This window comes from Clarias gariepinus, chromosome 22 (assembly GCF_024256425.1).
Source record: "Clarias gariepinus isolate MV-2021 ecotype Netherlands chromosome 22, CGAR_prim_01v2, whole genome shotgun sequence".
In the NCBI taxonomy this organism is placed as follows: domain Eukaryota; kingdom Metazoa; phylum Chordata; class Actinopteri; order Siluriformes; family Clariidae; genus Clarias; species Clarias gariepinus.
The window spans coordinates 13047425-13061821 of NC_071121.1; positions in this window are offsets into that span (position 1 = coordinate 13047425).

Below are 14397 nucleotides of genomic sequence, written 5' to 3' on the forward strand. Positions count from 1 at the left end.
TTAAGTCAGTAGTTTAATCAGAATCAATATCATGTCAGTGATTAATCAGTATCAGTATTAAGTCAGTAGTTTAATCAGAATCAACATCATGTCAGTGATTAATCAGTATTAGTATTAAGTCAGTAGTTTAATCAGAATAAATATCACATCAGTGATTAATCAGTATTAGTATTAAGTCAGTAGTTTAATCAGAATCAATATCACGTCAGTGATTAATCAGTATTAGTATTAAGTCAGTAGTTTAATCAGAATCAACATCATGTCAGTGATTAATCAGTATTAGTATTAATTCAATAATTTCATTAAAATCAATATCATGTCAGTGATTAATCAGTATCAGTATTAGATTTAAGATTCAAGAATTTTTTTTGTCACATACATGGTTGTACAAGTACAACTTGCAATGCAATTGCAATAAACTCCAGACTATGAAAATGACTAAAGAATAAGTATGTACAAAAACAATAAATCATATACAATATAATATAAATATAATTTATACATAATTATATTGTAATTTGTGATACATGTGCAATGATATGTGATTAAGTGACTGTGTTAAAGTGACTGTGTGTCTGTGCAACTGTGCAACAGTGTGAGGTTATGTGTTTAATACCTTTATAGCCTGGTGGAAAAAGCATCGGTCATATTAAGTATTAAGTCAGTAGTTTAATTAGAATCAATATAATGTCAGTAATTAATCAGTATTAGTATTACATCCATAGTTTAGTCAGAATCAACATCCTTTCAGTGATTAGTATTAAGTTCAATCAAGTACAAATTAGTTAATTTCAAAGGAATCTAAACTCAGTACTTGCTAGAAGAGTGTACGTAACAAATCAGAAGTTTATTTAAAATAAAAAACAGCCTTAGTATAAAGTAAGTAGTTTAATTAGAATCAATATTACATCATTACTTAATCAGTAATGGAGCCTATGTCACTATTTTGATTAATGTGTATTGATCTTAAGTCAGTAATTTATTGGAATCAGTGATTTGTTTATTCAGCATTAGGTTGGTAAAGTAAGCAATCAGAATGATTATTAGCTGTGATTTGATCAATAAAAATTTATATTGAATTACTAATTACACTTTATTTAACTAATAGTTTTAATAGTTTTAACCAAAGCAATATTTAGGCTTAATTAAGAACATATCTTACCTGCTGCACCACTATGATGGAGTGGTCTGCATGCAAGCTAGATTGTGTTGAAAGTTATTGTAACTTTTAAGAAATACAAATATACAGTAGATGCAGTAATAGCCTTAATTAATGTTTGGTTCCCTTTTTGACTGAAATTTAAAAATACAAATTACTGTTGTTACTGGAAGATCTCTGATCTGTAAATGTCAAGTGTGACTTTTTTTGTCACCATACTGTATAGCTTTGCTTTTAGTACACTGATAATATATGACAACAGTTGATGGTTTACTTACATGTAGAATCATTGGCAGTGCCTTCTCAGTTAAATTTAGCCTTCTGTGGCAGAAATAGACTCTGAAAAAAAAAGGCTGAGGAACATTACCTGATTCTCACAAGTAACCTGCCAATATTATGAGGCTTGATCAGCCCACAGAAGAGATGCCAAGTTTAGCATTTAAAAAGATTTAGAGACAAAATAAGTACGTTAGTTTAGACAGTTTCATCTGGCAATAGAATTAATCATATTTCATAGAATGGTGAGCATATGGCAATATTAAGTCATGTAACTTAAATATCCGAACACATTTCATATTATGTTTCTGAACACAATTCAAACACCTGCTCTTCTGACAGGAACCATACAGGAAAAAAAGTGAAACAAATTTACCAGCTGTATTTTTTCTGTAGTTTGCATGAGCTTAAAACACTTTTGCATTAGCCAACAAAAACAATTTTTTTATCCCCCCCACCCTATCCCACCGCTCAGGTCCTCATAATCTCATAAATGGAAACAAATGGGGAAAGAGCATTATTGTTTCAGATGTTGAAATTGTGTTGCACTGGAGCGGGAGGGCTGGAGTGAATAAGTGGGAGATCTGTGATGTTTGGCTAAGTACTGACCCTTAGTGGTGGATTTATGTGAACTTTGTACCCCCTTACTCTAACCACAGGACACTGGGCTGGTTTGGCTGACCTGGTGCATGTGGCCTGCCTTCGCTTGTCGGCCTGTTACAGACTTCTTTCACACTTCAAAGACTGAGTGTGTGTACATTATGTGTTATGCATGCTCCAGTGTATGTGTGCTCTATCAACATGAGCTTTGACATTTCCTCCCAGTCTGTTCTTCTCTTTTCACTCAGCTCTTTTTCATGAACAGTGATTTACTCAGTATTTTAGGAAAAATCCACCCTAAATGACTTTATCATGAATCCTTACAAGAAACACACGACCTTTGATTTATTACATAAAAAAAAATTCTAAAATGCTGATTTAAAAAATTTAAACTCTGTTCATTGGCATGGACTTCTTAGACTGGACTAATAACACTTCCCTACCTGATGATTGTAGCAGCAGTAACATTTAGTCCTTTCTTTATTTGTACGTAAAAATTTGCCCACCTCTTCATCCGCATACTCTGCTCAAACTGATCGTACTGAACACTATATTTTCATCTTACAAGCTAGTACCATTATTAACACCATGTTGCTTTTTATTTCCTAGACTGCTAATTAACTGAACTAAGTCTCTTTTGTAAATTGGTGCAGTTATGTCATATGACTGCATTGGATTCTGGAACTTTGAATCTGATTTAAAAAATAAGCAAAAATTAGTAAAATATAATTGAACACCAAAAGCAAAAACAAAAACAAAAATGTAAGTCTATATATATAATGTAAATATATTTTCTATTTTTTTGACTCATTTGCTATGTAAACCCATTGAGCTTAAGAGACTTAAATTTGTTTTACTCACTTTTTCTATTGTTTCCCCTTTCAGTACATTATGATTAATAGATAAACAGTGAGCTGAGACGTTACTGTGTTATGTGTTAACATAACATGTGTTAACATTAACAGCAAATTGCTTACATCAGCAGAACTACCTTTTTTTTTTAGTCTTTATGCATGTCTTGATATATGTCTATCTTTTACAAGCTTTCTTTATACATTAAGGCTTGGCCATCTTTTTTAAAAATACACTTTTAATCAGCTCTCAAAAGGCTGAGTGAAAGTGCGTTTATATGTCAGCAGTGCTGGTAGGAAAGTTGTTTTAGAGATGTGCACTGCTGCCTAAAACAGGAAAAAAAAATATAAACGTTCGTAAAAAATAAAATATAATAATAATAATAATAATAATAAAAAAGCGTTGTGTTTTTTCTCATTAGTTCTGCTTTTTATTATTTATCCAAAACAAAGTTTGTCCTCTCCTAGTTGGCGCAGTGTTACTGTTATCATTGTTATTCTAATCAGCTCTCCCTCCATCCTCTCCAAATATTACTTGACGTTTAAGCGAGCTATACACCATGGACTTGTTGTGCAAACACACATTTGGTGCACACATGGTTGAAACTTATGTAAATCAAATGACAAATGTGCAACACTTCTTTGTTTACTCAAACTGTTGGCAGCGGTTATGAGTCTTCCCTAGGAGGGGGTCACGTTTGTCTTCAGCCTCTCCAAAAATTCTCAGCATGAGCCATTCCCCTAAATCTCGACTGACATTATCTCTCTCTGTGTGAGAGTGTTTTCTGGAAACAGACATGATTTGCACTATCTTTCCTGTTCCTCTCTAGTTATGTTATGTTTTTTTGTAATGTTCTGTTAGTGAGGTAATGCCTTCATACGTGTCTTCACACATCCAACATACATCCACTACAGTATATGCAGATGCTCTGACCCTCCCCGAAGTAAGTACATATAGGATTTGAAGCATGATTAAGAATGCAGAGACTGCATGGGGATTTGTCTGCTAAGTGGAAAGTTCCACCTGGGGCTTGGTTTTAAACTTACACAAGAAGATTTCTTATATTGTCTCATTTATCCTTACTCTTATTTCCTTTCCCTGCCATCAAAAATAGCCTCTCGGCTATTGAATTCTGTCATTTACATTTTATTAAACTCAGCTTAGATTTCTCCTGGAAGGAGAAGAAAAGATTGAAATGAGTAAACTGAGTAAATGATGGGCCGGTTAAACATGTTTTTTTAATTTGTATTTAAAAAAAAAAAATGAGTGGGTTTTCTCACATTCCTCAATCTTAAGATCATAAAAATATATAGTTTGCTGTAGAGTATTGATGTGTGGGACAAATCCTAGATGTCAACGATTTCGACTGTGCTTGGAAAGAATTTGAATTGTGATCACCGACATTAAAAACATTATTGCAGATTTTAATTATTCAAAGGTGAATTGTGGCAGTTTTTAAGCATATTGCAGACTTTGGATGTGGTTCGTAAATCTTTATAATAGAGTGCAGAATGTCTTGTTTGATGCTAACATGGCAATTTCCAATACCGGGGCACTTGTATAAAAATAAAAATAAAAACACTCTTACACAGGAGGGTGGAGGAAATCTTTTAAACCTATTAAATAGCATGCTTTTATAACTACTACACTATGTACGACATTTATTAATGAGGTACACAAGACTTGACAATTCAAGCAAATCACAGGGTGTTTTAGGTACTTCAAAGGTACAGTACGTAGAGTTTGGGATACTTTGGGGTTTCGGATATGCACAAGTCTCTATATAAAATGATACAACAGTCAGACAAACAAAAGGAAAAATACATAAACAATAACACCCATTTACATTTTGTATGTGTGTGAGGGTTTTCTTACGGGTCTTTTTTTAAGCAGTTTGGAATGTGAGAATGTCTGTAATGGTGGAGTGTTGTAATCGCTGGTGGTCATGTTTGTAGACTCTGAGAAGTGGAATTTGACACCAATTCCAGCGTAGATGATACATTAGGGAGTTCATGGCTATTAAATAGTGAGATGTTTTGGAAGAGCCACAAGCCGTACATGGCTGGTTTTTCTAAAATATACGAATGAATAGAATGAATGACTGATATCTACATTGCAGTTCTTAGGGGAAAACAAAGGCATGGAATTCTGGAAGCAAGACTAATAGCTCAGTTCCAAGTATTGTAAAATGTCATTCCCAAGTTGGGCCCCGGGCTATGATTACACTGACATTCTATTAGAGATCTCATTTTAAGCAAACAAAAAGCTGTTGTCCATATTAATGTGAGCCAAAAAAAAAAATACAAGGATCCAAGAATACAAGTATCCTAGGATAGGGATTAATTTTTTATTTTTTATTTTACACAACATAAAAACAATGTGTACACACATTCAGATTAATCGAACAAGCTCCTGAAGGCATGCACACTCCTTGTTTATGCAGTGACAAAGTAGCTTTTCTATTTGTTTATACTGCGTTGCTGTTCTCTGTGTCCTCCTCTATCACTGCCTCCTCATCCACTTCCACACAAAGCTAAGTTTCATTAGTCATTTTTCGATTAATATATTGTGGGTTAATTAAAAGAGGTAGCATCTTTATCATCATCTCTCCACTTCAATGATGCTTTATTATGTCTATTTTAAATTGGTGCCTTAGTGACTAATTCTCTCCTTATTCTATGAGTGGTCCAATATTTGCAGCCGGTGTCTACCTAGGCTTATCTAAACGAGTAGTATAATGCAGCTCTACATATCAGATCAATAAAGCGTGTTGTATAAGTATTCACCCCCTTTAACGTTTTTCTACAGAGTCACAGAGGTTGCTGAATGTAGTGCACCTGTGTACGAGCGAAATCATCTCAATACTCCAGAAAGGTCTCGTATGTTGAGCATAAAGGGCATACCCATACAACCAGCATCCTTAAGATCATAGAGCAATTAAAACATGTCTGGGATCAGGACTCGGGCTGTCTGAGTTTATTCAGAAAATCAGGACTTCAGTATTGAAATTTGCTCTCTTTTTTCACATTTATTTTGCAAAAATATATCTGTGTTAAAATATTAGGAATGGGTACCTTTTTATTGTTTATTTTTCACAAATGGCACATTCACACAAAGACATACAGTATAGAAACTTTCAGCTCAGCCCATTTACGAAGGCAACTTATAGGGCACTTTATTACATTTTCTTCATGTACCTTAGATCACATTAGCCGTTCTGTACTTGTGTGTGTGTTTAGTCATTCAATAAGAGTAAAGTTGTCCTACACCCTACCTGCAGTGAAGCAGTTATAAATGTATGTATAAATGGTGCGAGATGTGTTGTGTTGTGTTGTGTTGAGATGCTTTCCAGCAGCAGGGACTGCCAAATGCAAGGCAGTCCTAGAAGTAATGGTATTAAAGATTTACCCAGGGGGGTTGTTTGTTGGTACAACAGCTTGTAAAATTTCCAATGAACTCAGTGACATGAATTATTTATATTGGATTAAAGAGTGTAACACAGTAAAATATTGAAAGTCAAAGGGGACGAATACTTATGCAAGGCATTGTAGAAGCCAGTCCTCCACTAGCAACTAACATTATATTTTTCCCTGCAACACTGTTTATTCTTAGACTTGCTTGGCCCTCTGTAAACCATTCATTCACAGGAACACATGCTCCTTCTAGGGAATGCACCTTGATGCATCCGTAATCATAACCAGCATAAAATAGAGGGGGAAAAAATCTGACTAATACTACAGCATGTGAAGTGAGTTAGACAGAAGGCAGGCATCTGTATAATGACTCTACTGGGAAGTGTGTCAAATGTTCGTTTTACATTGCACTGGCTAAATGGATTTGGCCTTAGGCAGCAGTGCCACTGTGGGCTTCAAGGAGGCACATTGTCATTCAATGTCAGCTACCGTGACTGTAACAGACAATGTGGGGAGGATTGAGAAAGGTGATTCTGTGATTGAAGTTCCATTGCAACTTTTATTAACTTTATAACAGTAAATAGTATAAAGTAAAGTACTGCACTAGCTCACATAGTATAAAACAACACATGATCCAGAATGAGCCATTTTATTAATGGCTGATTTAATAAAATCAAATATTGCTTCTTAATACGTATATCATTTAGGTATCATTTGATCGTTTGATCGAGTGTTAAAGATATTACCTTTGAGTAGGTCAACTGTCATTCTAGATTGGACTGTAAACATTCTTGTTTAATTAAGACAGTGGTACAGTAGAGGAGGCAGATGGTTCACACTGCAGGTGTATAAATCCGTAGAGGCATAAAGGCAGCTGAGCAGGAAGTCAAAGAGATTAATGAATCTGACGAAGATTAATAGATTATCAGTGAAGGGGAGAAGTGTGAACTCTGATCATAATATAATGCAATCTAAGCATTCTGTCTGAAAAAACAAAGCTGCTATAGAGGCTGCATACCACACCAAGCTATAGATAGACCACTTGCAAGAGTAATACAGCCACTTGTCCCTTGAGTCCTATGAGTAGTCTGTGGCCCTCATATCAGCTGATTTAATTTTAATTAATGGGCCTTCAGTTATGGTCATTAGCAGCGATCACTATGGGTGGCAATCCATTCTAATCACTCAGTTCCCTGGAAGCCTTTGGAGGTTTAACTGAATGACCCAGGCTGTGTGCGCTGTTGTTTTTGTTGGAGCCCGTCTGCCGGGTGTGATTGGGTTGAGTGGAGCATTGGACGTGCTTCATTAGGAGAGTCCTCTGTTTGCATCTGCCGCATTCATTGAAAGATGATTTCCTTCATTTCCTTCACTTTGTCTTGCTGTGTCATGTCCTGATTATTGTCAGTTACTTGGGCCTTCGCAGTTCACGGCCCAAAGTGAAGATTTACATCAAAATATGCGAGACGCTACGCTGTATAGCCTTTTCAGCCACCAGGTTGCAAAGGCGGTGTCAATTAATCAGTTCCAGATTCACCACTCTATTATGTCCAGCCAGGTTGTCCTGACAACATATGAAATGCAAGCTGGGTTACAAGAGAAAACATGTAAATTGGTAATGTTGAGACTGGATAACAGTTTTCTCTTTAACAGGGAGAGCCTGCTCCTCTACGGGTTTAGTTATGAGATTTTTTTTTTATTGAGAAATTAATAGAGCAGGACTTGGTTGGTAAAAAATGTATTGCATTTATATTATGAAAAAATGTGAATATGTCCTCTATTCGGTTTGTCACAGGATTCAGTGCTTAAAGTTGGTGAATATGTGTATTTTGTAGATTGTGGTACGTACTTATCGTATCTGGCTTGATCCATATGCTGTGGTTGTGTTAAGGTTGTGCACTGAAGAGCTATTTATCAAACATACATGAATTCCTTCTTAGACGAATGCCTCATTTTTCAACCCTGCCCTATTCAGCTGCGACCCACTAGAGAAAATTGACCGGTTCCCCTTGGTCAAGGTTGGAGCTAATTTTACATAGGTGTTTTTATAAGTACTGCATTTATTCAGTCAATATCACATGGAATAAAAAAAAAGATGGAAGCTGATATATCTTTATTTTTTTGCTCCTAATTGGGAAAAGATGTGGATGCTAGAACTCTTTGGGAGGGTTAAAAGCATTTTTATATGCATCTCTTCTCTGATAAATATTCATCTAATAGAAAGCCTTTTCAGTACCCCAAGTAATTAGACTGAGGAATAAACTCTCTCTCTCTGAAAGCATCAAAAAAGGAAAAGTAGACGCAAGCATCAACACCACACTCACTGTTTGTTTCCTTCTTGTAATTGGTTTAGGTCGATCAGATCGCACATGTCCTGGTTTTAGAAACCATGTTTTAGCAAAAATAATAAACCCTTCAAACATTCACTGATTGCATTGCCTCCTACCCTGCAACTGTGCAGTGTACATACATCATTTCTAATAATATACACTCGCTATAGTGTTATTATAGGAGCACTTATTAGAAGTACTTGCTCATACCTGTTCATTCATGCAATTATCCCCCAACAAGCGGAAGGAGGGTTGTGCATAAAAGCATGCACTACATCTCTAGGGCTTTGGTTAACATTCATAGTGTGTGGGAAAAGTGATCTCAGTGTCTTTGTCGATGCCATGGTTACTGGTGGCATATGGGCTTATTTAAGTACTTCATGAACTGCTGATTTCCTGGAATTTTCACACATAACAGTATACAAAGTATAAAAAGTACATACAGTAAAAAGAAAGGAAAAACATGCAGTGTGGGCCAGTTTTTCTAGGCCAAACACCTCGTTGATGAGAGAGGTCAGAAACTTTATTGAGTTGATATGGAGGCTATGGTAAGTCCAATAAGCACTCCTTTCAACTTGGTCATTTAAGAACAAGAATCTGAGGTTACAACATCAACGTCGTGACAACATCAACCGCACCACCATAAAAAATGATCCCATTTTTCCCAACCTGAGCATTAACTGAAACAGTACATCACTTTTTAGCCAGAGCATTTTCAAACATTATGTAGCATTTTGTAACTGATCTTACATCCTGGTCAGGCTCAGTAGTTATGGCATTGGACTATGGTCTAGAAAGTTCCAGGTTCAAGCCCCACGACCACCAACTTGCCACTGTTGGGCCCTTGAGCAAGGCCATTAACCCTCTACTGCTCAAATGTGTAATAAGATAAAAATGTAAGTCACTCTGGATAAGAGCATCTGCCAAATGCAAGTAAAACATTTTTCATTACATCTTTTATACAGTTCTAGCTTGCATGCCAGTAAAACGCATCGTTTGAAACTTGTTTCTTTTAAAGCTGTCTGCATGCTTGTTCACTGCCAGAACAGTACATCATTTTTTTGCTAGTGAGCAAAATGTAGTAAGAGTCCTGGTTTCCAGGAATGTGATGTTAAGCTATTATGCTTTATTAGAGAACCTAACACAACCAGGTCCAGAAATGATGTTTGGGTTGCTGCGGCACTAATTATTGAAAATAGATGCTTGATTCAACCTGGACAGTCATTTCCAAATTTAGTGCTCGCCAGGAAGCTGAAGCGAATAGAGCGATTGAAACAGTTCCATTCACAACACTCACTACGAGGTTTTATTATTTAATTTGTCATATTTATATTAAATTTGTACATTTTTTCTACTGCAGACATAAAGAAACGAATCTGATTTCAGAGTAGCTGGGACCAGCGATACACATTGTGTTGGAGAAACTCTGAGTAGGGTGGAGGAAGAGAAGAATAATCTGATATTGTGTAACAGACCCAGTTGCCAGGTGTCTGTAATAAACAGCTGGATATACTAGCAGTTTGTCTGGGAGCCACCACAAATGAGGACTGAGTCCTTTATTAAAGTTGGAATTTTATGAAGAATTAGTCTGTCATTAAATCTTCCACGACTCGATTGAGTTTAAGTAACGTCCTGTGCGGGTAGAAGGTATGCTTTCATGAAATTTAGGGGAATGCACCGGATGGGCGAATAAAGTCAGCAATGGACAACAGATGAGTGGACAAGCGAACCCAGTTTAGGGAAGAGAATGAAGTGAAGAAGGGTGTGATCATGGGGAACTAAATAATTCCAGCGGAAGAGTATTATCCGAATGCTTTCCTTTATGAAACAATTGCTTATTAATGGAGGAAATGGAGGAAAAGATTCCGTAATTACCCAAGGAAGGAATTCTTACGATAATGAAGGAAGAAAAAACAGATGGGAAATGCAGGGCAAAGCAGAGAACACGGTTTTTTAAAAAAAAGAAAGAAGTAATTAACATACTTTTTAAGTGCATCCCAGGCTAGTGATTAGAATTTGATCTTGGAACGTTTTCTTGAGTTGCATCAAAGACATAGTGTAACAGGTGTCTGCTCTATTTGCCAGCACATAACTACAGCTGGATTCTTCCAAAATAACTAATGAGACACACATACCCATGAAATCTCTCACCATCACCACCCCCCCACAGCATGAACACCACACACAGACATCTAGTATACGGCTTACGCTCGATCTGTCAGCTTTCCATTAAAACCCGTTTAAACAAGTATGATCGATAACTTTAGACTGAGTTTTTCAATTGAAGCGCAAATGGAAATAGCCCTTCAGAATTCGAGGAAGTGGATCAAATTCTTGTCATGCGCATGAGTGAGAGGAGACCAAAGGAAAAGCTGTGATGACAACATGCTTCTCTAATAAGGACACACTATGTGATCATGCAGAGGTTTATAGGCATAACACACCTGGTAGGAATGAAGAAAGCCCTCGAATCTGGGCTGCACAAAAAAAGACAGCTGGACCGACAGCAAGTGTTTCGAGTCGGAGCAAGAGAGCGGAAGCTGTGCAAGTAGGGGAAGAGGGATAGAAAAAGAAGCAGCTGTTTAGGCAACTAAGGGGCCCTGGGAGAGGGCCAGGATGTGCGAAAGTCAAACCACACACTTTAGTCTTGCTCTCCCGGTGACTGGATTGCTGAGTTCACACTGATCTTTCCTGTGTGTTTCCCTGAAATCAGAATCAGAAATCAGATACAGCTTTGGTGGCCAAGTGTTGGCAAGGAGTTCTTTTTTTCCCTTCACAGGTGCAACGCACAGTAGGGTTCATCATATCAAAAGCAAGAAAAAGGAGAGAAAAAAAACAACATTCTTTTATTTATTTATTTATTTATTTTTAAGTTGTGCTCTAGATCTCTGGACCAGGCAGAAAATCCTGAACCTCACTGCTGCTGCTGAGCATGATGGGACATTACCGCAGGTCCCAAAGTCAGTGCCACATGCCCTACATGTTCATCAGTGGGCTGTGTACTATGATAACACAAAAGGAGCTGTGTGTGTATGTATGTGTGTGTGTGCTTTAAAGTGCTCATAAGAGTGATAAGGCTCCCCAGAGATGAAAGTGGAGTGCTGCACAGTGTAGCAACACACTATATGGCATTGTCTCAAGTTACACACATTATAATAGCTTTGACTTATGTGTACGAGTACTCATTTTTATTATGGATGTGACAAGGGTAAATTAATCTTGCCCCATGTTGGCTTTTGTTTAATGATGAGCTACAACTAAGACAAGCAAGAAACTGTCTTCATGCATCATCTAAAGATTTTGTTTTGATTTCCGAAGACAGCTGCTGTAGATGGATTTTCTATCCATGCAATTTGATCGTAGGGATAAAGCAGGGATAAAGCTGGAAAAAACAGCCTGTTTTGGTCGGATCTGGTGTGGAATTGCAATCAAATAAGAGTTCCAGCATGTAGTGGGTGAGAAAAAACTGGCAAAGATGGCAGTGGTCTTGATGGCTCATGTGGGAGATCACATTCAGCTCATGGAATGGAACCGAACCACATTCATCACTTTGTTGCACTTGGCACCTGGCGTACACACGCACACACACACATTACATAGTTTAACATATGAAGAAACACCTACAGTTCTAAAGATCCCGTCTTCTGTATCAATCTTCTATACCGTACCAATCTCATGTCATCTTTAGGTACTAAGTGTTTTTCCTCTTCTGATCCCTTTAAAGTGACTTTCTTACTCTCCAGACAAATTCACTTTCTTTCGTTTGGACAAAGATACCCAAACATATGCTAAATGAGCCAAACATGGACATACCAAAATTTTGTAAGAAACAAAGCTGTAAGAAAAATCCTTAAAATAACAACACACTCCACAGGTCCTCTTTCTTTTAAGTACTCTGTCCTTATCCAGCAAACTGTTTCCTTTCTTTCCACACTTCTCTGGCATTGCTTTGCTGGCAGCGATATTGTTTTTTTTTTTTTTTTTTTTTTTTAAGGTCAAATTCGACTTGATATACACAAGTCTTTATGTTCATTAAAATACTCAACTTTTTTGGCTCTGTCTCACACTATGCTTTTCTATAGTAGTGTAAACCTCTCACTTCACTAGTGTAAGCCATTCACTTTACGTCAATCATCTATAAACTACTGACAGGTGAACTGGATAACAATATCTCATTAAAGTGGCACCTGTCATGGGATAGGATATATCAGGAGTCAATTCCTTAAGTTGCTAAGTTGAATGCAGGGACAATAGCAAAGCGTGAAGATCTAAGCGACTCTGAAAAGGGTCAAAAGGTGTTCAAAACGGCAGTTCTTCTGGAGTATCCCCAGTGTGCAGTGGCTATTACATAACAAAATTAACTGGCAACAGGATGGCGTTTGTGGGGAGCAAAAGCTAGGTTGTCTGGTCTTATTACTCAGAAAAGCACTCTCACTCACTCTTCATTTATACCGCTTTATCCTGTATTCAGGGTCGCGGGGGACCCGGAGCTTATTCCAGGAGACTTAGGGCACGAGGCAGGGTGCCAATCCATCGGAGGGCACGTACACACACACACTACGGGCAATTTTAAAATGCCAATCAGCCTACTCTGTATGTCTTTGTACTGTAGGAGGAAACTGGATTACCTTAAGGAAACCCACCAAGCACAGGAAGAACATGCAAACCGAGACGGGAATCAAACCTGTCCGGGAATCGAACCCGGACCCTGGAGGTGCAAGGCGACAGTAACCACTACAACAACATGCCATGGTTACTTTAGTACAAATTGATGAAAAACGTAATCCTGCCTATAGCGGAAAGGTGTCAGAACACACATGGCATAATCTAATGGACCACAGAGCAATGTCAGATGGCCTGGCCTGGTCTGATAAATCATGTTTCCAGAATCAAGATCCAGAAAAAAAGTTACACACTGTAATATTTTGAGGCTCATCTTTAGGTTTGATTCTGGCATGCACTTACCACATTCCACTTGCTTTCAGAGGCTTGTACAGTGAGCACTATGCATGATGAGTGTATTGCTTCATGCACTTCCCTTCTTACCGTGATGCATCCATCACTCTGGAATAGGATCAATCTAAATTCATCACACCACATGACCTTTTTTAGTACTTCAAATTCCAATCTTTATGCTTCCTAGCAAACTGAAGATTTTTAACAGGCTATGTGGCCATACATTGGTGTTCTTGTCACATTTCATGTGCAGAAATGCTACCTTCACTATTAAACATAGCTGTGATTTTTGTTGTCAGATTTGTATAATGCAAAGTGTTTAATGCATGTTTTTTTTTTTTTATACTTACTTCTTGCTGCAAATCTTTCCTGCAAACGGTTCAAGCACTATCCTTCCAGGTATCAATAAACCACATAGTGTACCACTGTATTTAAAATCAGCTTTGTTAATCAAAATTTTCAAATCTGGTAAAAATCCATATCTTTGAAGTGAGATTTAATACTGCAAGCTCAGACCTCAGTGATGTGCTGCCTGTTTAACTTGGCATAATTTTTCAATCTCGGCACACAGAGTGTTGGCGTAGCATGGGATGTACAAGGGCGTTTTTCAGAATATGAAGGCTGTGCTTTTCCCTCATACTGGCTTAAACATTTTGTAGCTTGCATGAATATTTCCCAGCACTACTGTAGGTAAAGCTCGACTGTATTCATTCGAATTGCAACGTACACTGCACCGAATGACATAAATTTGAATAAATGCACCATTTATTTACACCAATAAGCCATAACATTAAAACCAATTACACTTATCAGC